The following is a 22,842-nucleotide window of genomic DNA, read 5'->3' on the forward strand; positions in this document are numbered from 1 at the left end:
AATTCTGCATAGAGAGCCGCGTTTGACATGACGAATGATTCTTCGAGAGGTTTCAGGTTTTGCCCCTTGTACAAGGGTGAGCAGAGACCCCATTACTTTACCAAAAAAATTCTTTCATTTTAGTAATGGAATAATCCTGTGCATATATTTGTGTAATTAAAGCCATTTCTAAGGGATTCCAATAAGCCGCAGCACCCACTGGCTCCAAGCTTGGATATATTCTGCTCATTTGTTCAGACTTTACTGGAAATAGCCTTTATTATAGAAACAATGATAGAATCCAGTAAATCAGGGAAAAGTATAGGGTGTAGTGTTGCCATCAATAATAGATTGGAAACAAGTCGGCACTGATGGAACCTGAGGCCTTTCCTTTGTGGAGGTCTTAGTGCCGTAGCGATGCATGTGAATAATGCATGGCCCCAGATAGACTCCAGCTCCCTCTCTTGCCTTTTTCCACTCACTGGCTTCCTAGCTGGCAGGCTGGTGCGGCAGTTTTCCCCAGCAGTGATTGGCTGTGCCTCGAGGGCAGTGCAGGAGATGGGAAATCACCTGCCCCATTTAGCCATGCTGTGCTAGCAGCCTTAGCACCCCACGGTTCAGACCTTTTGTGTCTGCTGTTGGCACTCGACATTAGCCCCTCTGGTTAACTTTAGTTGGGGGTGCAGCGGCACAGAGCTGTCATTTGGATACCTATTATTGTCCCTGACTCTTTTTTTAAAGGTAAATCTACTGCACAGTGACACTCCCAAGGTTCTTTTCCTATTTTCGTTTTCTTTTCTTTTGCTGCGACAGAGCAGGCATTGTGACTGGCAGTAATGCAGTGTCTGAGTTCTGCCACACTCAGTTGTTGCCTCTGCTTCTTCTTCAATGTCCCTCAACCCAATCCCCCTGCCAGCCCACTCACCATCCCCCTTTTCACTGTCTTTTTCCATTTTTTTCTCTTCATGCTAGTTTTCTTTCACACAGTGACGTATGGCGCTGGTGTGGGAAGCGTTTGCCACGTCCACAATGATTCAGCCTTGAGAACAGAGAAGGTTCTCAGCGTCCTCTCACCCAGGGGTCTCGGTGGGGAGCCTGATGAAGCTGGGCACCCAGTCCAGCCCCCTATGGAGTGAGAGACCAGCCACAGCACCACGTAATCCATATTCTAAAGGCCAGCTGGACTTAAACCATGGTGCATAAGCTGCAAAGACACCTTCCACCCCCGCCCACATCCCACTCCCCAGTAACTCAGTACCTCAGACAGCTTTGGCTTGTCAAAACTGAAACTGGACTGAATAGCTGCCATTTAGTAACAGCTCTTTAGTAGAAATAAGAGTTCTTTTCCCTTTTAGCCTCAGATTTAAGCGTATTATGTGAAGAAAATCCAGTTCTGTTTCCCATATTGTTTACTCCGGTAAAACTTACTGCAGCATCTTTGCCAGTGCGGACAGCATTTCTTTCCTTCCCTTTCTCCTGCCCTCTTTGTTTGCACATGCTGCTATGTAATGAAAATGTGCTACTTGACTGAAGGCGCTTTAATACCGGGTTTGTGGGGTGAACTTGCTTTGATGGAGAGCCGTTGAAGGCAAACATGCGACTATCAAACACATATTTTTCAAAAGGTTGACATTAACTAAACCCAAATTCAGCATTCCTACATTTACCCCAGTTACTGTTTTCCACAGCAAGCTCTCTGCATACATTTATCCTGCACAACACATTCCCATTGTGCCATGTTGTAAACAATGGGTAATATAAAAAAAAACATGCACAAATACGTGTTCTATTTGGGTTCCACTGTAAATTATCATGGAAAAGGCAATGTTAAAACATGATTAATGAGCATTTATCCTGCAATAGGTTGCTGTGAGTAAGGTATTAACTTTCCCACTTGACTGTGCCTAGTTTTAGTCCACCACCTCACTACAGCGTATCCTCTGGGATTGTAAAGAGGCTGTTGGTTATCCCCAGAGGAATTGGAATTGACATTATCTCCAGGGTGTTCTAAAGTGACTAATGTAAAAGCGCCTCCATCTTAAAATAGCCTGTCCTACACTCAGTCTCAATACTTTATCTTCAGGATATAAGATGATATAATAATTTGGATCACTCCTTCTGAATTTCACTCAGACATAACAGAACTGGGGCAGTCCTCGATTACAAGTACGGCAGCCCAAACTCCAAACGCTTTCTCCAACTTGAGCCTACGAGCGTGACCGAGCTCTTTGAGTCAACGTGTGGCCGCAACAGAAAAATGTCAAAGAAGCTCCCCCTTGTTCTCAACCCCAGAGGCATCGCTTTTGATGTCCACCTTCAAAGGAGTCTTATCAGTCCATTGCTGTTTTAGTTGTTGGCCATTAACAAAAGGAGATTATTACACACTGCCGTGTCCGGGCCATAATTTATCAAAATGAAATGCTCAATTGATCTTTCTATAAGATGTGATGCACTGCTGCATGACATGACTTATTAAAGTCCAATCACAAGAAGTAGTTTAATCTGTGGATGAACTGAGGAAAGTCAACACTTGTTTTTCCAGATATGCACATTATGTGAATGTGATAGGTAGTTATTATGGGTCTAACAATTTCAGGATTCATGGATGAGTGAGAATCTCAATTTTGTGGTTTCACTTTGGTTCGAACCATTTGTTGCCAAAAGGTATTCATCGTTATTTTAAAAGGGTTTAAATAAAGGTGCGTATTGTTAGAATCTGGCAATACGATACCACAATGTAAGGGAGACGGTACGATATGTTGGGAAGGTAAAACCAAACTGAATTTAATTAAAGGAAAACTCACAATAAACAGTCCAATTTGTTACATGCTTAACACGGACTAACCATAATAGAAGGGTCTACAATTCACCAAAGGAAACAAAAACACTCTTGTTGTTCCATCAGGGTTAAGAGGCTAAAAACTGCTGCCAACTAGCAGTCGGACAATCACACAAAAATAAATACAGATACCTTTTGCATGTGAATTCTTTCTAAAAATCAATACGCTACTTTTATATTTTGATTCCTTATCATAGAACAAATTTCACTGTATGGAAATCCCTAGATCCAACCATTCTTTACCATTATGCACATGCTACAGATATCCTCAGGGGTCAGACTGACCAAAGGCATTCCTACTAGAGCTGCATGCCGGCTCTTTGACCGTTTGCTAAAGCTTTTAACGTTGTAGGACCAAGAAGAAAATTGTCTATCCTCAATGATAAACATCTCTGTAGCAGCAGTTATTACTTCCACACAAGATGAATCTAGAGAGTGGCTGCAGTGAGAAGAAGACTGTACTGATTACCCAACAAATAAATCTATTTATACACAAACATCCTCATTTTTAAAAGGCACGTTTGATGTGGCATTAGACTGAAACATGGTTGAAAGTTATCGGTCATTTTTTGTCATAGACTACGAGCCATATTTGTTCTTTTAACGTTTTTAATATAACATAGTTCTGTTTGAAGGCAGCTACATTGAAGTTGCCCACATTTAAATGTAGACCTTCACAGATTAATTTTCAGAGGCACTAGCTTCACTTTTAACCCATTTATTGTGTTACAGCCTCCATAGAAGTCTGCAGACACTGCCTCCTGCTGTTTTACACGCTTATTAGCTGGGCAGAGATGTTTCATATAGATTTAAATCCCAATTTACAGATAAAAAAATACAAAGTCCCGTACACATGACCACAGTAGGGAGAAAAAAACAAGCGCAATCTCCTCCCTGTTTTTTTTATATACTATGTCATGTTATAGATAATCACATCATCACTTCCTTCGTATGGGGCATCATATAATGTACATTAATTAACACCATATTTGCAATGGATGTCTTTTTAGTTTTACAAATTACCGCTGGTCTCAGAGGGCATTTGCTTTATGTTTCACTTGAGATAACAAGACATCCCCCGCTAGCATATCTGCAAACCCAACTAACCTATGTGTTCAACCAATTATTGATCCAAATGCACTGTAATTACATGGCCACTCCTGCAGACGTTAAACATGAACTTCTTGTCACATTGATCATTTTGAAAGCAGCATCATCTCTGGTGGAGCCTTTTAAAAAATACCCTTCACGATGAAGGCCATTACAATGCCGCCTTGAAACCACATTGGTGAAAAACATTGGGTCTAATGAAAGAGCTTTTCTTGCTGCATGACAGAAAATAGATAGAATCTAAGGTATAGAGTTTTATATGTGCGCAAACTATAAGTCACCAGTTAGTTTTTTTCTAAACTTTTGAAAGTAAAGTGTGGATTTTCAGCTGCTTTGAACGACTTGTTATGCTGAGGAAAATGGGTCGCTTTCATTCCTGTCTTAATCTATTTTTTAAGAAGATGGAGGGTTTTTCTGTCACAGTTGGAATTATTTTTGTTTTTACTTGTCTTTGTTCGTGTAAGTGAGAATCATTCTGGTTTATGACTCATTTTGAGACCTTCAGATGAAGGCCTCTGCACAGTTTTAAAAATCATTAACAGAGGGCACTCAATAAGGTTTCCATTGTGCAGAGCCGTGAGAATAAAATACCTCGGACAGGAAAAATAAAATGTAGAGGAACCTCCAGAATATGCTTTATTTTATGTTCATGCATGCAGCTCCAAATCAAAGTCAGTCTAGACACAAAAGCTTTCTTCGTCCTTTAGTTTTCTCACTTGAGCAAACATTTCCCCCACAAACTCGTCACTTTATTCTTCAGCATTTACAACGTCATCAGATGGATGTTTCACTGACAGATTTCAAGTAAAGGAATTGTGCATCTTGTCTTTTTAAGACTTGACCATCATGCTGAAAAGCATCCAGACTTGGATTTTATTTGGCAGACAAATGTTTAGTCCACAAATCAATGGGTGGTATTGTTACTGCTTTGTCCTTATTCTATAGATCAACAATCAACACAGTGGATCCGGGTGACGGACAGTTTAAAAGATGTTATTTTTGAAATTGTGAAAAAAGACAATTCTGACCTGCGTTCTAGGGTCATGTGATGTATTGACAAATGGTCTCACCGCCTTTTAAACAAAAACATACCATTCCAATAATCAGCACCATCGACCGCTGTACTTTTTACCCATGGCTGAATAAAGAAGGACAAAATACACAAAAATTTTATTATAATGTTTCCCAGTATTTATTAGAATAATTACATAAATAAAGATCAGATGAAGTCAAGTCAACACTTTGGCTGTAAATCAGTGCATACCATTTAAAGCTGCACAAATGTTAATATTGATTTAGAAATAAAACCTGTTGATTGTTAAATAGTCTTGGTACGCTGCCGTGCAGCTTGTCCAAATAAAAGTGTCAAGACACACCCGGCACTAGATTGTTTATCATGATTTGTGTTCTAATCTGTTACAGTTTCATGTTTTCAATACCTGATCACAAGTAGGATATATTTTGAAAACACTAGGTTTTACGTTTAATTAAAAATAGCAGAGATCACATCACTGCTTGGACTTAGGACTATGGGAGATATATTTTGGACATGACGTTCCAGAGCAACAAGAGGAACACTGTTCAGGTGCAAGTGAACACAGATGTCATATACGTGTGTGTGTGTGTGTGTGTGTGTGTGTGTGTGTGTGTGTGTGTATATATATATACATATACATATACATATATATATATATATATATATATATATATATATATATATATATATATATATATATATATAAATATCTATATAGACATATATATACATATGTATATATATGGCTATATAGATATTAATATATATATATATATATAAACACATCTGAAAATATGTCATGCATTAGTTTATGTATTGTTGCCTAATGTCTTAATTAATATTATGGGGAATTTTGTTTCTAAATACTAAATACTTGCCTATCCTCCTGGCTGAAATAAAATTGGAAAACAATAATCATTCTATAAAATGAAGAGGTGGAAAACCTAGATTGCCAATAAACGGTGACTGTGTTTATTGGAAGTAAAACTGAAAGATTTCAGTCTGTCACCAGGTTTTCCATCATCCTAATTTATTCAGGATTTGTTTTCTTTTGCTCCTGGTTTGACTGCTAGTGTGTTATTTTATTGCATCTTCATTTTTCAATTCCTTTTTCCACTTTTAGAGAATTAAGGGCATTTAGCACTGATCCCACTTAACCAAACCCTAACAATTAACTAAAGCTGCAGTTTTTATTTCTATTATTTCCTGTACTTCTTAACAAGAGCCCAGATAGTTTTGACAAGCTGCCAGCTCACCTAATATTGAATAGTTGTGGCAGTTTGCCAGATGATGCTCAACAACAAATCACACAAAGGATCACAAAAGTCAAATCTTTTTTTTTTTCCAGAGGAAAATAATGAAGTTTACTTTGCGAAAGTATTTTTTTATTTAACTTGAAGATGTTTGTTTGTCTGAGTTCTTTCAGTCAAATTATAAAACTTCTTTTTGAATCTATCAAAGGAAAACAACAATGGGTCAAAACTAAAATCAATCAGGTGCAGTTGTTCACGTTTTGTTGACATGGAGACGGTCGCGGTGTTGAATCGTTTTTGGTGATTTAATTTTTGTGTCTTACAAACTCTTTGATTAAAATGTCGCAGGGTTGTAACGATTTTGATGGATGTGGCTGCTGCATAAGTTGGCAGCAGTTTTGCTTTTACACCTTTGTACATTGTCTTATGCCTTAGAGATCATAAACATCACAGAAATAAGGCAGACAAAGACGTTATGCTACACATGTCTGCAAAACAAGGATGATTAAATGGTGTCAAAGTGAAGAGGAGCATTTAAAAGTGTCACTTTGAGGTCTGCATGTAGCTTTGTGGTACTCCCTCCTGAGTGTACTCCTACGCTTCATGTCAAATCCCTCCACTTAGCCGCATAATGTATATTTTTTGGATGCTTCTACACATTTTTGTGTTGGACAAGAGGCATCCCACCTCTCCCTCCCTTTCTGTTCTCCTCTCCACTGCCGCCACTTCTTTTTTTTTCCGAGAGGTAAACACACACGCAAACCTCCTCAGCCTATCATCTGTGACCGCCGCTACAGCCAGACAGCGTAACACGATCCATGATAGAGTGGTGCAAATCGTCCAGCGCTCTTGTCTGCAATCTCACATAAGGAGGGGGGGAGAAGGCTGTGAGATAGGTTGAGTTTTTTTTTTTAAAGAAAAAGGGGGAAGAAGAAAGAGAAGGAGGAGGTGGTGTAGAGCTGAGGGAGAGTGCGGCAGCGGTGGCTGGCAACTAGAACGAGGCTGGTGTGACTTTCCGGTCCACTAGGTTTTAACCCTTCTGACATCGCTTGAGTGCCATCCATGTGTCAGAGAAGTAGGGTTCTCGTGCAGCGTGCAGCTCGTGCAGCAGCAGTGGGAAGAGGAGGAGACCCAGAGCATTTGCAAAGCCAATACAAAGAAGCAACGCAGCCTGAGAAGTGGACCTCAATGCAGTAAAGCTTCAGAAGGGAACAGCTGCAGACATTATCAAAGGTAACATAACCAAGTTCTTTCAAATCCTTGCTATAACACACGCTAAAATAATGCATCTAAATGAGGTTTGGTGTTAACTGTATCTTACCTCCAAGCCAATGTTGTTGGGGACATCTGTCAGTCTGGAGTTGAACACGAATTGCGTCTGTCAACAACTTGGATGTAGAGAAATGATGTTTAATGCATCACCAAGCTGTGTACCAGCAGCTCCTCTCTTAGCCTGGGCCTCATTGTTACTGCACAAATCTACTGTCTATTGTATTCCTCTCAATACTCCTGTGTATCCTCTTATGAGGGGGTGGCGTGTTGAAAACGGTACTGCAGCCTGACACGTGCAAGGCAATAATACAGTGCCTTGCACGTGGCTCTGAATCTACATTGGCAGACAGAAATATGAACATGATGTTATGAGGGGATGCAGCTTTTAGATTTGAACAGGGCTAACATATTACAACAAACAATTATCCCAACTTTTCCACAGGAGCACAAGTGAAAAGACATTTGATTATTGCACTATAAACAGTATTTTATTAAATAGCTGTAAGTATTTGGAACCACTTTCATTTCTTTCTGCTTATGCTTCAAATGAAACTACTGGTCTTAGTTAGAATTCCACTCACATCTTTTCTTAAATGACATTCAAGAAGTATTACAGGTAATGCATGCAAAGGGGCCACCTTAGGTGTTGGCTTTCTGATGCTGACTTGTCTTTGATTAATCAGTCCTAGTTGACGTCATGGCCTGCGAGACAGAGATGAATTGAAGTGCTTAGCAGACCAATAGCCACAAAGACAAAGAGTAATTGGGGTGTAGTGAGTGGTGGCCAACGTAAGCAGAGCAGATGCATCAACAAAGGAATAAATCTGAGTGCTCCAAAGGGTCATGCAGTTGCAGTCCCACTTACATTCACCGGCGACCTGTAAATACTGGCACGGAAATGCAGTGAGCAGGCAATGCATCTTAAGAGGTATCACTGGGACTTATTCTCCAGATATGAGGTGAGTTATGGTGTTTTTGGTATTTCTAGTGTGTTTTAACATCCAAAACTTCACAGATAAAGCAGCATTGTTGTCTCTTTTTAAATCGTTAGTATATTACAGGTTTGGCTCAGTTTAAGTGCTGTATTATTGTGCGTTGGAGCAGATAAATGGGTGGGCATCGACTTGAGAAAGTGGGCATATTGAGATGCAGCCATCTTCATATATGTCATTATTAATTACATTGAAAAAGTAGCTTTCTGTTCCAGGAGAGCGAGGCGTGTTGCGTTGCTTATACACAAGGGGCGAAGTAAAGATTTCATGGCAACATTTGGCACATGTGCAATCAGAATATCAATGATAACTCTGGCATCATAAATCACCATTGGCTTGTGGACTATCAATACTAGATAGTTTTGGTTCATGGCTTTTTCTCAGGGCATGACAGGTGCATGAATATTGAGGTCTGAGTATTTCTTTTCTTTTTTAATTTAAAATTTCTGAGCTAAATGTTTCACCGAGCCTGTCTTATTCTGCTCTTGGTCTTGCCTGCAAATACACATTCAGGGCGAGTAAGCGCTGTTGCAATAAAGTCTTTTATGCATTATAGTTCTGTTTCTGGATAAAGCGCTCTATAATTTATGTAATGACGGGATGAACTGTTGTTTAATTTATTGGAATGAAGAGTGTGTTGTCTGGCAGAGTTCAGTCTCCTTGTGGACCTCTGACTTTATGTTTGGCTTAGTTGAAATCTGCTGAAGAATCACACCAGCAGCAAAAGCAAAACACTAAAATACACTACATTCAGCTTTAGCTTACAGAATAAAATGTCCTTTTAACATACATTTGAGACTGTTATTTTAAATTCAGTAATTTATTCAATAGAAAAAAAGACAAAATATATGTTGCTAACACTGTATACCCTATAAATAACACTCAATTGGATATGAAAGCAGAAGAACACACATAGGATGCATGCCGCCCCCTCTAAAAATATGCCTTTTGATTAGACTAGCAGATACACGATTACATTATAAATTGAATTTCTGAAAAGTGCTTTTACCTGATTTCTCTGGAGACGAGGCAGCCATTACCTTTTTGCCTATAAATCATCCTTACATCTAACTCTAAAGTGATATAAAATATGTTTTTGTAAAGCTTAGAGGTGTGAGGTGATCTGGGGGATGGTAATTTCTTGTTTTCAAGAAAAACTCCAGCAAATGTTGGTGGTCATAAAAACACCACATCCCAAAATTTCCATTCTGTCCAAAACTACATAATTATTCCAAATTAAAATGTTACAATTTGAAAGTATTTTAAATATTTCACCCCCCCCCCCCCCCCCATTTTTTTTTATTTGCCTAAGAGGGACAGTGTGCAATAATGAACATTTTTGCAGTGATAATGTAAATACACCCAATTTCAGCCAAAGGCTGATTTCCATTGGCTGCCCCCCTGCCAGGTATTTTAGGCTAGAGAAACACAGAAACACGATGGCCTTGATAATATAACTAAAACATTTAAAACACTACATAAATGCTACCCTGCAGTATTAAGTCAGTAAAATTAACAGCCTATCGGTGTGTTTGCATGCGCATCAGAAAACCAAACTAATGCCTTAAATAGGTTATCGTCGTTTATTTCTCAATGCATGTAAACACGTTGGTCTTGCTGATCGCAAACTGGTCCTAATCATGCTGAATCGGTCAGATAATGTGGTAAGAAACCAACTTAATCTTCATGTAAACGGCTCAGTCGAGTTGATACCAGACATGACAAAGCAGTGGAAGTGGTCCTCCATCGACACAACGTAACACGTGTCACAGCATCAAACTGTACAATAGGCACCAAACAAGCTGTGCTGCAGCGTCGTTGTCCATTCCTTCAGCCGTAGTAAGTATCCTGTTTACTATTTGTGTTTCGATGACTGTAGCTATTAGCTGATTTGAAAAGGTGCATTTTGCCACCTACTGAAGTAGAGTGTAACACACGTCATTCATTAACTGAGACTGGGTTAAAAACGTACATGTCAACTAGGATGAAAAGGCTATAGATTTATTTCTGTAGATTGTCTAAGATCTGGGTCATCTACAGGCAGGCTAAAAACAAACACATATTAAAAGTAATAAAATCAAAAATCCCAGCTCTAAAGCTGATCTTCATCCACGTACGTCACACGTCACGTGATCAGGAAGCAGAAAATCCATGTGTTAGGAGATCGTTTTGAGCCGCTGCTGTAAAAAAAGTGAGGGGCAAACCGGAAAAGCTTCACAATTCAACAACAGATTATGAAAGAACGGATAAAGCTTGAAACGTGTGGATTCTTCCTGATGTAAGAGGTGAGTCTCCTCTTTGTTTTGGTAGTTTTGGTGTTGACATCATCCTAGCACGCAAGGTTCTTTGACTCTTGAAAAACAGTAAAAATGGTGAAAAACGCTGGCAGCGAAGGGCTTTTCTGATCAGGAAATGGCTGGCAGCGAATAAGTTAACAAGAACCAAGAGAACCGAGCACATCATTCCTGTTCTTAAGCCTCTACACTGGTTACCAGTAAACTACTAAATCCATTTCAAAGTACTTCTACTAGTTTATAAATCACTCAATGGCATGGGGCCAGAATACATGTCGGATCTCCTTCCTGTATATATGCCCAGCAGGGCTCTGAGATCCTTAGGAAACAGTCAGCTGGTAGAACACCGGGTCAGAACCAAACAGGGTGAAGCTGCTTTTAGATACTATGCTGCTCACAGATGGAATCAGCTTCCTCATGACCTCAAATGTGCCCCAACTCTAGACACTTTTAAATCAAATCAGAAAACTTTCAAGCATTCAACAGCTTTTGAATGAATGTTCTTAGGCTGCACCTTATGCACTGTAACTGCTCACCCTTTAACTTTATCTTTTATCTGATTCTTAAATCTAAAATGAAATCATCCCCCCATTCATCCATTTTCTTCCGCTTTTCCGTAGTCGGGTTGTTGGGGGAAACATCATAAGTCAAGAGACTTCCCTCTCCCCAACCACTCGGGCCAGCTCTACCGGGGGGATCCCAAGGAGTTCCTTGGCCAGCTGAGAAGCATAGTCCCTCCAGCATGTCTTTTAGCTCTCCTCGCGGTTGGACCTACCTGACAAACCTCACCAGGGATGCTTCCAGGAGGCATCCTAATTAGATGTCCTAGCCACCTCAACTGGCTCCTCTCAATGTGGAGGAGCAGCGGATCTTCCATCCCTCTCCCATCTTAGGAACGTTGCTAAGCTGAGTCCCATTCTGTCCCACTCTGAACTTGAGACAGTTCTCCACACCTTCATCTCCTCACGCTTAGACTACTGCAACTCGCTTTTCACGTGTCTGAGCAAAACCTCCATGAACCATCTACAGGTGTTTCAGAATGCCTGTGCTCAGCTTCTGACCAAGTCCTCCAAACACACCCACATCACCCCTATTTCCATTTGAATGTTTATTTTGACGGATACACTCAAGGATGTTGGTTGTTTTGAAAGAATTACCCCGACGCACACTGGTGCGCACACAGATGAGCTGACATTTTAATCGTTACACACATCGCAGAGGTATAAATCAATCCAGAAAAGATTCCCATCAGTGCATCAGAGCTTTATGGACACTGTGCTCAGCGCAGCTCGCAGCGCACACGGTGGACAGTGAGCGGAAGATCTGTAGAGGGGTTCGCGGCGCAGTGCAGAACCACAGCGATGCGGTAAGATTTCCTCTCACTGAAGTGGTCTGGGAACCCGGTCTCTCTCAGCAAAACATTCTCACAACCTAAGCGTCGGAAACAAACGCTTGGTCAGCCACCCTCCACGTCAGACCCCAGACGCCATAGTGCCCTTTTTCGTTACTTATGTGGGAAAAGGGGTTTTTCCCTTTTGTAACTGCACATCCCAATGCAGCGTAAAACTGACGTGATTAGATATCCGCTGATGCGGCACCGAACCAGCTCGTTTAACCGCACCTAAACCTTAACGTTTCACTATTTATAACCTTCCCCTCTCCCTCATCCTAACCTTAACCCTCTTGCTACCTAAAACGTTACTCTCACTGTGATCAAGCGTTTGTTTCCCATGCATTCTGACTCTGACAGGCAGAGTCTGACTGTCAATTTTCGTATTTGCCACCCAAGGGGAACTTTAGAACATACCATCTGGCGAGGGGGAGGTTACAAATACCCTCTACTTTTAACCTCCACCATGGTAGTTGAAACCTCCCCCTCGACTTGGCTCGGTCCAAACTCGACCAATGACGAGGCAGCTCCCGCCGTTCACTTCATAGAGCGATCGACACATCACTAACGTGTTTGCTAGCAAGATGGTTAAGCGGCTGAAAAGAGTTTTCTCCACAAGGTGTCTGGGCCACCTCAACTGGCTCCTCTCGATGTGGAGGAGCAGCAGTTCTACTCCGAGCCCCTCCCGAACATAGGTGAACATAGGTTCCCTTGTATCTGTGATCTCGTTCTTTCGATCACTACCCAAAGCTCGTGACCATGGGTGAGGGTAGGATTGAGATCGACTGGTAAATCGAGAGCTTCGCCTTCCAACTCAGCTCTCTCTTCACCACGGCAGACCAGTGCAACGCCCGCGTCACTGCAGATACAGCACCGATCTCGCGCTCCAGCGTTCCCTCACTCGTGAACAAGACCCCGAGATACTTAAACTCCTCCACTTGGGGCAGAACCTTATCCCTGACTTGAAGAAGGCATTCTATTTTTTACCTTTCTGCTTTTTAAGTTTTTTTTGAGACCATGGTCTCGAATTTAAGTTAAATTAAACTGAAATTAATTTGTGTATTTAATTAGGTCTACTTTTTTTGCATATTTTAATTGTGTTGTCACATTGATTTTATTGTTCTTGCTATTCTCACTAGTGGAAATCACATTAAATCGCCTCTGTGTAAGAAATGTGCTTCACAAATAAAGCTGCCTTGCCTTCTGCTGACTCTGCTGACTCCATAATTCTTATCTGGCTGACAATTTCTATTTCAAGAAACTAACGTATTTTCAAAATATGATGAAATGCATTGTTCTTTTAATCTCCAAATTATAACTTTAATGATTTTTCAACATGAATTATATAATTATTACTTTAGATTACCAGACATATTTTCAAACAATGGATAAGAACAATGGATAAGAGGAGCACAATTTTATTTTCTCCACAAAAACTGGAATATGAGAATGTGTAATGCTCACAAATCACAGATATATTAACAGAAAATATATATGTTACTCCATATGAACTGACCAGATCTTTTTGCCTTGCGGGAAGAAGGATCTGGGTTCAAATGTGGGCCTGGGGGTATTTCTACCTGGAGTTTGCATGTTCTCCCTGTGCATGCGTGGGTTTTCTCCGGGTACTCCGGCTTCCTCCCACAGTCCAAAAACATTACTGTCAGGTTGACTGGTCTGTTTGAATTGTCCCCAGTGTGTGTGTGTGTGATTGTTCGTTCTGTGTGTTTCTGCATAGCCCTGTGATGGACTTGCAACCTGTCCAAGGTGCACCCCACCTGTTTGCCAAGAGACTACTGGAGATAGACCCCCCCCCCCCCCCCCCATTCCTATATAGACTGTGGATGTGTATATACACACACACACACACACACACACACACACACATATATACCAACGGGCAGTTAGGAGTTTTTTTGTTATTACTGAACTCTAAACAATATAAATTACTATGCTGTTATCATTGTAAAAAAGATAAATAATTTTGGTGAACTCCTCCATTTTTCTTAGTGTTAAAATACCACTGTAAGTGTTTTATGAGTCCAACAGACTTAACGTTCATGCAGGCATACATAATGTATAAGAGTATGCAAGCTGTCCAAACTCTGGGGCAGAAGTTGCTGAGGTAGTCAAACAACTACACAGCGGCGGAGCCCCGGGGGCGGATGAGGTCCGTCCTGGGTATCTCAAGGCTATGGATGTTGTAGGGCTGTCGTGGTTGACACGTCTCTGCAACATTGCATGGTCATCGGGAGCAGTTCCTGTGGAGTGTCTGACCGGGGTGGTGGTCCCCATCTTTAAGAAGGGTGACCTGAGGGTGTGCTCCAACTATAGGGGGATCACACCTCAGCCTCCCTGGAAAGGTCTACTCCAAGGTACTGGAGAGGAGGGTCTGATCGATAGTTTAATCTCAGATTGAGGAGGAGCAATGTGGTTTTCGTCCTTGCTGTGGAACTGTGGACCAGCTCTATACCCTTGCAAGGGTGATGGAGGGGGCATGGGAGTTTGCCCAACCAATCCACATGTGTTTTGTGGATTTGGAGAAGGCTTATGACCGTGTCCCCAGGGGCACCCTGTGGGGGACACTCCAGTGGTATGGGGTGGGTGGCTTTCTGTTAAGGGCCATTCAGTCCCTTTACCAGAGGAGCGTGAGTTTGGTCCGCATAGCCGGTAGTAAGTCGGACCGGTTCCCAGTGAGGGTTGGACTCCGCCAGGGCTGCCCTTTGTCACCGGTTCTGTTCATCACTTTTATGGACAGAATTTCTAGACGCAGCCGTGGTGTGGAGTGTGTCGAGTTTGGTGGCAGGAGAATCTCGTCTCTGCTTTTTGCGGATGATGTGGTCCTCCTAGCTTCATCCAGCTCTGACCTTCAGCTCTTGCTGGGTAGGTTCGTGGCCGAGTGTGAAGCGGCTGGGATGAGGATCAGCACCTCCAAATCTGAGACCATGGTTCTCAACCGGAAAAGGGTGGCTTGCCAACTCCGGGTCGGGAGAGAGATCCTACCTCAAGTGGAGGAGTTTAAGTATCTCGGGGTCAAAAGGAGTCAGTTGAGGTGGTTTGGGCATCTGGTCAGGATGCCTCGTGGACGCCTCCCTGGGGAGGTGTTTCGGGCATGTTCTGCCGGCAGGAAGCCCCCGGGTCGACTCAGGACACGTTGGAGAGGTTACATCTCCAATCTGGTCCGGGAACGCCTTGGGGTCCTGCCAGAGGAGCTGGTGGAGGTGGCCGGTGAGAGGACGGTCTGGAGCTCCCTAGTTGGGATGCTGCCCCCACGACCCGGACCCGGATAAGCGGAGGAAGACGACGCCGACGATGTATGCAAGCATTGGCTCATAATTATGGTTTAGCTGTATACGCAGACAGCATGTCTCATAAAGTTTAGGTTTTGTGAAAGCTTTCCAGAGTATGAACAAAACTGTTCAACAGACATGTGAACTGGTTGCATTTTTGATTTTTATATTTTAACAGACCTTTGGACAAGAACTGCTGGTTCTGTATCTTTGCAGTACTTTTCTTGGTTTCAGTTCTCTGTTTCACGATTTGACAGTTGTATTTGAAGTATTTCTTTTACTTTTATTGTTAACTTCACTATTATTTATCTGCCTGGATGGCAACTCCATGAAATAAACAAAATTGTTTTTTTTAACGTTCAGAATAATTCATGTTTGAGATATGGTGTTGAATTTCTGACCACCGCTCTCTGTGCTTATAAATTGTTAAAAGGCACATCGCTGCGTATAAGGCCGTCATGTACTAGTGAGCAGAATTCATAAGATAATGACCATCCTCACTGTATGTAATGTCAATATGAAAAAAAGACTGGAGGCCTGGTTTCTGAGTTGTGTACAGCAGACATTTACAGGCATCATTATCCAAACGGTGATGCCAGTGGGCGGCTTTAAGAGCTTGAGGTGAAATAAGCCATTTAGCCGCTTTATGATAGCCTCCCCAGACCTCGCTGTTTTCACATCCAGGGTCAGAGCTTAGCCACCGTCTAATCTCCCTTAGTCTCGCTGCTGTCATTAGTTTCTCTCTTGATAAATCAAGGCTGCTGCGAGTGGCAAAGTTAGATGCATTTTAGAGGAAAGTAAATAACCCTAATGCCCGTGTAGATTACTGTCACCATATTCAGATTTCCCTCATGCTTAATTTCATAACCAGTTATTGTGACTTCTGATGCTGAACATTTGACATCACTGTGAGGAGATTCTAGGATTTTCAGACAGACAAACTCAGATGCTGTTCGACATCTAGCGCCTGGGATGCTGGATGCTGTAAAAAGCTCAAAGCACTCCGGGACTTTATGACTTTAATGTTGGAGTTGAACCTTGCTCCTCTGTTTATATATCATTTTGCCACGTTATTAACTGCTGTGACCATTTTTACGACCAAAGCTGAAATCGTATCTCTTTTTGTTCTATTTTTATGCTTTAAGTTTTGAAGGTAAAGGAACAAAAGAAAGACTGTGGAATTAACAAAGAATAATTATGTGGCATAATCCTCTGGAACGAGACAGCGGGACACTGCGCCTTACGTTTATGACTGAGAAAATGCGAAAGGAAGCTAATAGCAGTGCAAAAACATCAGAAAACATATACAACACTGGGGCTAAGCAAAGACAAAAGTTTCTTGAGAAAACTGTTGCACTGAAGGCAGGGTAAACGCAATTATTTTTGTTAAAGTTTTCAACTATATTAGCATCAACATATGAGACAGAAAACAAAACAAACCCTTAAAGTCAGATTCCTCTTTATTCCTGAGATCACTCGACCTTTCATGTTCTCATATTTCCCTGCTGGATTTACTCAAGGTTGCTCTTATTAACCTGCTTTCTTTTGCTTCTTTCTATATGAATCCATCTAATTAATCTTTATCTGGTAGATTTGTGTTATTTCTCCTTTTCTTTGATGATGTTGAATCTTTTTCTTGCCCCATGTGGCCAAACTTACCGTGGGCTTGCTCGTGAGCTTGACAGACGTATGGTACAATATACAGAAAACAATGTGTTCTAATATTGTTTCCTATTCTCTAAAGAGCGTTGCCAATAAGGGTAAGTACATTGCAAAATAGTGAGAATGTTGTTTACAACATGGCTGTGCTGATTTGTATTGTCCATTGCATTGATTTTGTAAGAAAGCCTCAAGTTACAGTAGATGAGTAATGGTATGCATTAAACAAGGGCAATCCCTTTTAGATCCTGGCAATAGATTCGTGCATTTCTCTTCAGAACGGATCCCAGGCAGACGTTCGGGAGATGAAACCGGATAACTGCACTTTTACATGACATCTGCATGCAATAAGACTTGTCAGAACTCTGTAGCCTTTTCTTTTCCCTGCCTTCACTTCTACTGTAATCAGAGGCAGTAGATGGGAAAAGTGGCAACGAGCAGCTTTTCATTCCTAAATAAAAGACCACTTAGGCAGATAATTCTCTCCAGACTTAGCTGTTTTTTTCTTCTGCCACCAGATGAAGACATTTGCAGGAAGAGGACAAATATTCGCTCTAATTAATGGAACCTTTCACCAAATCCCCACCCCCACCCTATACGCCTCCTTTCACCTAATTCTCATACCCTTTTCTTCCCCTCTCAGTGTTTTCTCCTTCTTATCATCCATCATAGAGAGCCTATAGGTGCCCTTCGTAATACTGTACCTTTTAGGTTAGCTCTTGATGCCTTCTGAATTCGCTGGCTTATCCACGCTTTGATGTTGCCTTCAAATAGATACTAAGCAAAACTTTGAAGTCGCGACCTAGAAGTGGCCAAGAATGTCGAATACCTGCAAAAAACTCAGCACTTAACATTTTTCTTTTCTTTTTTTTGGTGCTGGTGAGGGTTTTTCACAAACAGTCAGTGCTGCACATTCACTAATGTGCAGCATAATTTGAGCGCCAGCGTCTAGAAGGGGAATCAGCATTATTTGTTTTTAAAAATGAGGGAGAGAGATCGAGCGGGTGTCTATCTTTGTTCTATTTCTGGGAATGGCTGCTGGAGGATTACTGCAAGTGGCAGAGTATTCATTATTTAGATGGAAGTGGCGGAGTTGGGGAAGGGCTGATTTCATAAACCACTTGACGATGACATGTGTGCTGCTATACTGGAAGCAAGGGGTGAAAAAAAAGTTTCACCTCTAAAATGTATCCCCCTAGCAAAGGCACTTGTAGCAACTCTCTAGCAGAGGCTGTGGAGACATTGAACACTAACTAAAACTGATGGAGCAAACTCAGATTGATGGAGTTAATGGATGAAATCGTTATGAGTTCCCCTGGATTGCTCTGTGTATAGGCTCTGAAAGTCACGATGCATTCATCCTGCTGTTTCATGGTGCATGTAAGATGTGGTATTATAGTTTTAAATACAGCATCTTTCATGCTTGTGATTACATCGAAAGCGACCGAGTTGGGTATCTGCAACGAGAAATCTTTCTTAAGCCTGACTGATTATGAAATAATGGCAGTTTTGTCTCAGTGCCTGGCTCGGTATACCCTCAAAGTGATGACTGAAGATATCGGCAGTGACATTTAAAATAGCCTAAGAGAAGGAAGAAAAAAAAACATGAATTTGAAATGAGAAAGCTGTGACACTTATGTTTTCCAAAAGCAAAAGCTGCCAGTGTGGTGGAGGGTCACCGGCGAGGGAATGTTCCTCTGGCTTAAAAAGTAGCATGTTTATCCTGACAGTTTTGATCCTGGTCTCACAGCCACTCTGATTAATGCACTGTCATGCCGCCATGGTGGAGAATGTCTCTCGGCAGTCTGCATCCCCTTTCCTGTACTCCTCCCTGATATTTCTCTAATGTGACTCGACAATAAAGAGATTGATTGTGATCATTATGCTGCTCTCAAAGAGTAATGTCGCTTCCCAGCATGATCCTACCAGCTTCTAATTCAATGACTGCTGAGGGTCGCATTTAAGCAGTGGTGGTGCACAGTGTTGCTTTAAGTGGGGGTGGTTTACAGTAAGCTAAAGCCAGGGACATTTCAAAATGACCCGCACCAGGCACCAATTCTGTGCTACTATATGGCTGTTCCTGGGGGACTTGCTGTTGCCAGCGTTATCACACCAAACGTGGAAATCGAACTCTTACGGTAACATTTAACCAGCTTTATCACCAATTTCCTCATTCTGCATCTGCAAATAAAACTGTGAGGGTCATTCATTTGCTTTCCTGACTCAGTCTTTACAGCAAGGTTGATTTGTTTATCTGTGCGTGTTTAGCCCCTGGCCCCAATCTTCTACATGAGAAAAAAGGTTTAGCATTTAAATTGGTTGATCCGCTGCACGTTTGCTAAACCTGTTTTTAAAGCATTACATTGATGAAAAGCAGACGCTAATCCCAGGGGTGTGCGACCTTATCTGGCTAAACACCTGACAATGAGATTCTATTGTCACGCTGGGAACAACAAGACTCTCTGTAAATGCGCCGTACTATTTTTATTGACCACTGCAGTTTAGTGCGTCTGCAGGTGGGAATTAGAGCATGACATCGTGAGAAGAGAAACTTGTTTTTGACCGCTTGGCATCAGTGCCAAAGGAAACTTCAAAGGCTTTCCAATGCCATGCTGCTCAGGAAGTCGTTGTCTTCCTCGCCAAATGCGTTCTACTGTAGCTCCTGGGCGTCAGCAACCAGACCTGACTGAGGACACTTTGTTAGCCTTCCAGCTTTCAGTGGTAATCCCAGAATCTCCTGTATGCATTTCTTCTCTGCTTATATTCACGCTATCTGATCCTCTGGTGCCGCACTTCCCATTTTATATTTAGCCAGACAAGACATTTAGTCAATATTGTAGCCTATGAATATGTAGGAGAGAGGTGGCCTTCACCTGAATGTGGCAGATGTGATTTCTAACTAAATCATAGGGATTACATTATTGACAGTGCCTTGAATAAACATCAGGATGAGGTCGAAATTCATTGTCTTCCATTATTTGCGTAGCATCTGCAGCATGTTGGGTTTTTAAAACCAGCCGAGTATAACCAACATGTGTGGGGGGAAAAATGCTCCTTTGATGATTCTCCATAATTTAGTGTTACACATTCCGTGTATAATTTAAGTGATGATGGGAGAAAGGGACTGATTCCAGACCGGCTGTGTTTACGGCGCTCCTTGAGGATTGTCATCGTCTCTGTACTTTAGCTCTTAAAAACTGAATCGTTCAGCACCTAATTTTGTTTAGGGACTGGCTGTGTTCGAATGAGGATTTTTTTTCTATTATCCAGCTTTATTCTTTGCTACAGAAATTTTGCAGGGCAAGAAAATTATTACAATAAGGACACAGAAGGAAGACACACTCCCATCGTGACAGCTGATTGTAGCTGAGACATGCTGTTATTTCAACCAAGCATTTCCTGCTATATTCATTTTCCTTTGTTCTGTTAAGTCTGGTCAATATTAATCCCAAACAGGAAATTTAACCAGCTGCTGCCTTTTATAAACTGACAGTTTACGGTTTTGCAAAGCCATATGCTGCTGCTGCTGCCTTTTTCTCTCTCCCTCAGATATCACTTCTCAGTTTCCATTGTCAGTCTCGTCTTGGCTTTTATGATCTTAATTCTGATGGATGGATTCCAGCGTGAAATGACTCATCCGGCTGTGAACGCAGACCATCCTTTGCCTCCTACTGATGCCATTTGGTGAGAGGGAGGGAAAGCATGGAGACCATCAGAGGAGATGGGAGAAAGCTTGAGTGTTGACGACGCTCCTCCCTTATCTAATTGGGGAAAAGCAAACATGATTAAGCCCAATCTGAAGGATGATCAGTGTCTTCCACCAGAGAGTCATGTCACGTTCTGCAGCATGCTCAGCTGAAAGACCGATCAGCACGGTCTTCTGACAGCGTCAAGCTGCTGTCTCAACAAAAAAACAAAGTGCCTTTTTTATTAAGACTTCTACAAAATATGATTTGTACCTAACTGCTTGTTCGACATGAATAAAAATCAATCAATCAATCAATCAATCATTACTTTATTAATACCAGAGGGAAATTAGAGTTTCAGTACACACAATTCAGAGATCAGACATACATGGGCAAGAAACATGACAAGAATTGGTGACTGTGGTCATTCGCAACCCGAGTCGTGCTACCTTAATAGAGATAAGAGGGTCACATGTGAAAGTACTTTAAATGGCTTCAGTGTGATTTGTCTTATACTGGTGTAAACAGCCCTGCCATGAGCTAACGCTAGCACGAGCCAACAAATACCATAAAGTAAAAAGGTTCACACTGGTGGACAGAAATATTACTACTTACCAGTCAAGTAGCAGCAAAGCCAGGTCACTATCAATCTGTGATTTTGTGGCCTTCTTTGCGTCCTCTGAGTGTAGGCCATGCTGATGTTCACTCTGGCTTTAGCTCTTTGCTTCGCCTCCAAAGGCATCACTCTGACCTACTTCCAGACTCTGCCATAATGCCACCAAATAAAATGTCATTTTCTTCTTGTGTTTTTTATTTTTGGTCAACAAACTGATAAAGCTAATGGCTAGTCTTTATATTAGCTAATGGCAGTGTAAACAGCTATTGTTATAAAGCAGGTAGAGACCCCCCAGTTTGCAGAGAGCTTCAGAGTGATGCCTAATGTGATGTTGGCCATGTTATGGCTCATGAATCACTAAAACTAATTTAAAAGCAATAGTTAAAAACTCATTAGGAGCTAAGATATCTGAGGCTTTCTGCCTCTGGTAGGGTCACCCATGGCAAACAGGTCCTAGGTAAGGGATCACACAAAGAGCAGCCCGAAGACCTCTTATGATGAATTATATAAATGGAAACCGTGTTCCCTCGCCCGGACGTGGGTCACCGGGGCCCCCCCCCTGGAGCCAGGCCTGGAGGTGGGGCACGTTGGCGAGCGCCTGGTGCCCAGGCTTTCACCCATGGTGCCTGGCCGGGCACAGCCCGAAGAGGAAACGTGGGTCCCCCTTCCCATGGGCTCACCACTCATGGGAGGGGCCAAAGGGGTCAGGTGCAGTGTGAGACAGATGGTAGTCGAGGGCGGGGACCTTGGCGGTCTGATCCTCGGCTACAGAAGCTGGCTCTTAGCACATGGAATGTCACCTCTCTGGTGGGGAAGGAGCCTGAGTTGATGTGTGAGGTTGAGAGGTTCCGACTAGATATAGTCGGACTCACCTCGATGCATGGCTCTGGCTCTTGAACCAGCTTCCTTGAGAGGGGTTGGACTTTCTACCACTCTGGAGTTGCTCCCACTGAGAGGCGCAGAGCAGGGGTGGGCATACTAATTGCCCCCCATCTTGGTGCCTGTACGTTAGGGTTTACCCCAGTGAATGAGAGGGTTGCCTCCCTCTCAGGTGTCTATATGTGCTCTTGACACCAGGATACCTTAGGCCGCAGCTCAATGATCGACTTTGTTTTTGTTTCATCTGACCTGCGGCCTCATGTCTTGGATGCTTGGGTGAAGAGAGACCTGGTGGTGAGTTGGCTCAGATGGTAGGGGAGGATGCCGTTCAGACCAGGCAGGCCCAAACGTATCGCAAGGGTCTGCTGGGAACGTCTGGCAGAGTCTCCTGTCAGAATGAGCTTCAATTCCCACCTCCGACAGAACTTCCAAAATGTTCCGGGGGGGGGCATTGAGTCTGAATGGACCCTGTTCCATGCTTCCACTGTTGAGGCGGCCGACCGGAGCTGTGGTTGTAGGATCGTCGGTGCCTGTCTTGGTGGCAACC

At 42.3% G+C, this 22,842-nt stretch overlaps 1 protein-coding gene across 6 annotated transcripts in view; it reads left to right on the forward strand.

Moving 5' to 3' along the window:
• si:dkey-237h12.3 (teneurin-3) overlaps positions 1 to 22,842 on the forward strand; it is a 188,748-nt gene that overhangs the window by 36,129 nt on the left and 129,777 nt on the right. Inside the window, exon 1 of one of the 6 annotated variants that reach the window (XM_054739286.2) lies at positions 5,872 to 7,450. The exons of the other annotated variants lie outside the window; for them this stretch is intronic. The gene's annotated coding sequence lies outside the window, so the exon portion shown is untranslated. Of the gene's footprint in view, positions 1 to 5,871; positions 7,451 to 22,842 lie in introns of those variants that run through there. 6 annotated transcript variants of the gene reach the window in all.

The sequence above is a fragment of the Nothobranchius furzeri genome, chromosome 1, assembly GCF_043380555.1.
Source record: "Nothobranchius furzeri strain GRZ-AD chromosome 1, NfurGRZ-RIMD1, whole genome shotgun sequence".
NCBI lineage: Eukaryota > Metazoa > Chordata > Actinopteri > Cyprinodontiformes > Nothobranchiidae > Nothobranchius > Nothobranchius furzeri.